Raw genomic sequence first — 4,028 nt, 5'->3', positions numbered from 1 at the left:
GAAAACAGTTTGGGACCAGAGAGTTAAACAATAAACAGAGCAGCAGTGTAAAATCCCTTATAGATTAGAGGAAAACAACATTGTTTTTTTACCATGTGAATTAAGATGACCAAGAATATTTAGAAGGTATCCCAAGTTAATACCGAAGACATTGTATTGATACTTTTATATTCTAATATATACTCTAAACATAATTATTTATATTCCAATTGTATTTATTGGAATAAATAAATATAAATTTATTTCTCAAATTATCAACTGATTCTAGTAAGTTTCACTGTGTAAAATATAAAATCAGCACATATAAGTATAAATTATATAACTATATGTAATATAATAAAAAGGCACATGTTTTGCATTGTTCTGTTGTTGTTAGGATATCAAAGGCAACTCTGTTTTAAAGTTTTATTCCATTATCTCTACCTCAGTGTTTGGTAGGGTTAGGCCTAAAGATTTACCATTTGTAGATTTACAGACTGGAGGCAAGAGGAAACAATGTGATAAAAACATTACCAATTTAAGGCCTAAAATCGAGGAGAAATATATGGACTTCTCCTGCAGCTATGGAAATATTTGGTGATGTAAATGCTGTAGTGTAAGTTCCTGCCTGGTTGGAAGGTAGACAGACCAGGACTTTAGGTAATCATGCATATGAATGATTTTTCACCTTCTTGGCTTTAGCTACTTTTGAAATGATAGGTATAATAAACAATTATATTTTGATAAAATACCTTCTAGTCTGAACAGTGCTGTCTGAACTGTTCATCTCTCTATGATCCCTTGTAACTAAGATTAATTTTGTTGCAGTAAGACAATCTTTGCTGTCTGGGTAAGATACTCTGGTTGGTCTGTTCCTACATGGAAGAATGAGAAAGGGTCAGGGAGACATTTGTGCCAGTAAGACCTCATTTGGGACATTTTAAGCTGCACAAGTTTAGAAGTAGCTCTTGAGCAAAGTTTACTTTGAATCCCTTAGCTCCACAAATCTAACTCAGTTGGACAAATAAGTACTTGAAAAAGCCATCACCTTTGGACCTAGCTATAAAGGCTTCAAAGTATGATCAGGTTTAAAATGAAAAAGACTTAAAATAGTCATTGACAAAAAAGGTTGAAATGTGAGCAATCGATTAAACAATATACGTTTTTTCCCCACTCTACACAGAATTTTAGGGAAATAAGATCAATAGCATTGCTAGGAACAATAAGGTTTCCTTTTTACAAATAGGCAATGAAAGATATATGCCTATATTAAGATTGCATCATTAACTACTTAAATTTACAAGATACTACATGCTTCAGCAGCACATCTACCCAAATTGCAACAATACAGAGAATTACATGGCACTTCCACAAGGATGAAATGGAAATTTGTGAAGTATTCTTCGGATTCAAGAAATGAAAAACAGTTATTAAAAAGTTGATTACAAAGATACAAGTGAAAGAATACATTTAGTTCATAGAATTAAAAGTTTGTCTTCAGTGTATTAACTCTTCATCTTAGAAAGGCCTTTACATAGCATAACCTTTACAAAACATTTGAAATTAGATAACATTGTCATTTTATCCCAAAGAAATAAAATACTATAAGGACCTAGGAAAAACGGAATCTTAAACTGTTTCTATATGGAATGCAATCTGAAAGGACACATTTATTAATGAACCTATATATTATAAATCAATGTAGAATTCAAAGTATTATATTTGGAGAGAACGAAATAGATTTTGGACATTATACAAACAGAATACAGACTATTTTAAAATAAACTTTTTCAGACAAGTACCAGAAATATCTTTAGTTTCTTTACTACTCATTTCAACAGGTAAGTTAAACTTATTTCTGATTTTAAAAAATCACAAACTCTGCAGAAATCATTATAGATATATACAAACAAGTCTTGAATACATTTTGATCAGGCAATTCACTTGGAAGAATACCATGGGATCTATGAATTTTTACAGTAAGATATTGCTGTTACTTTGTATTGTGAGAATATTTTGGAAGGACACAAAGATGGACCATCATTTTTGAAATTTAAGAAACTTAACCGAACCATTACAACATATGAGAACAATTTGAACAGCCTTCCACAACTTCAAAGATGTATTGATACATATTATGCTTTTTGCAATATCAAATGCAGTTTCTTCCAAGTTGTTCTTCAGACCTGGTTTGATAAAATGGTTCAACAGAAGGCAATCCAGCATATTTTTTCTACCTCTATTCACAGCAGCAAGATGCAAGGGGGTCAAGAGGCATTTAGTTTGGACATTGGTATCTGCATCATGATGAAGTAAAAAAGAAGCAATTCTGGTATTATTCCATGTATAAGCACTGTGCAGGGGTGTCCGGCCATCGGCAATTATTTCATGAATATCTGCCTCGAGCCACCAACTCATGGACAATGTCTAAGTGTCCATTGTAGGCTTGCCAATGAAGTGGGGTATACTCATCCTCATTCCTAATATTCATATGAGTGGCCTTTTTGGAAAGTAGTGTCTACACTGTAGTAAGCTGAGTATTTTCGGCAGCCCAAAGAAGAAATTTGCTTGGATCCTCCTCCATCTTTTTTCTTGCAAATGATACCATTCCTCACTTTTTCATCTTGTTCCTTGTCTTCATCAGAATTGCCTAACCAGTGACTTTGAGTACCACTGGGAATGAGGTGCCTATGTATTTCCCCAATAATTCACATTGGTTGAACTGGTCAGAAAAATCCAATGAATTTTCTGCTTCTGTTTTTTCACCATGATTTGTTTTCTCTTTTTCCATGTTTTCTATTCTAAATTATTCTCACTGGTGAATAGGGAATTGATAGAGAAAAGAGAAAGATTTTCCTCTATATTCAAAGTTATAGGCTGAAAATGATGACCAGTGGTGTCTTCATGTGCAGCTTATTCTAGGAATGAGAAAATAGGAAATAATGCTTTCTATGAAAATGATTGGGATAATGGCAGAGCAGAAAGTGAAATGATGCAAGCAAAAATATAAAAGCAAAATAAATTAAGATATTATGGAGCAATCATATTATCTATGAGAACCATGAAAAAGAGAGAGGAAGAGAAAGATGTACAATGACCTAGCTAGCCACAAATTCCATCCATGCCTCTGATCAATTTATAGAGGAAACAATTTTATTTTTAAAAAAGAGATGAAAATAGAATTTATGTATTTACTTGAAATTAGTAAATACATTTTAGTAGCCTACCCAAAGATACATAGCTTTGACTAAATTACAGACAAGAATATAAATCCTTGACAATTCTAGTAACAGATCTGACAAATCAGTTAAATCACACTTTTCCTGTACAATGAACGAATGTGTCTATTCTAGAAAAGCAGCTAGAGAAGGAAGGCCGATTGTATCTGTAACAAAACTTTGTGGAAAATGGTATTGAGGATTACTTACTGGTGATCCACTTGCACTGGAAGCGTGATTCTGAACTATTGCTTGCTGATTCTGAATTATTGCTTTAATCATTATATTCTCCAGGAAGAAAAAGTGAGATTTAATTGATAGCAAAGAACTACTAATACATTTTGACTTCTCATTAAGCATCTTCAATCATCAAAATCACATGAAGACAATAGACAGGCCTACTTATTTTAGATGAAAATGTGTGTCTTTACAAAAACAAGAAATTTAAGTAGTCATACAAAGGACTTCTATTTTATTACTGCGTTATACTTTTTCCTAATGTTGGGCAACAATAAATAATGGACCTATTAGAAAGCTCTTATACCTCATATGTTCAATAGTGAGTCCTCTTATATTATATCATGGTACTTTTTGTTTATGGCCTTAAGAAGAAATTTACTACCATGAATTTCTGACAGGACAATATCATCACTATGCATCTTGTTTCTATACACTCAGTTTTAAATTACTATCTATGTATGTGCATTAATAACTATACAGGAAAAAGAAGCCACACTGGTGGCTTTTGTTTTTAATCCTGCTTTCTAATAAGAAAGATGAATCTGAGGATTGTGGTTTGAAACCAGAAAAAGCAGGGGAAAAAAAGGCCAT

General features: G+C 32.5%; 1 pseudogene; it reads left to right on the top strand.

The window, feature by feature from the left end:
* The first annotated feature begins 1,290 nt into the window (after positions 1 to 1,290).
* LOC122098249 lies at positions 1,291 to 1,390 on the top strand (annotated as a pseudogene).
* The last annotated feature ends 2,638 nt before the right edge of the window (positions 1,391 to 4,028 follow it).

The sequence above is a fragment of the Dipodomys spectabilis genome, unplaced genomic scaffold (genome assembly GCF_019054845.1).
Source record: "Dipodomys spectabilis isolate Male_0828 unplaced genomic scaffold, ASM1905484v1 ptg000467l, whole genome shotgun sequence".
NCBI lineage: Eukaryota > Metazoa > Chordata > Mammalia > Rodentia > Heteromyidae > Dipodomys > Dipodomys spectabilis.
This window is presented reverse-complemented; position numbering and strand designations above follow the sequence as displayed.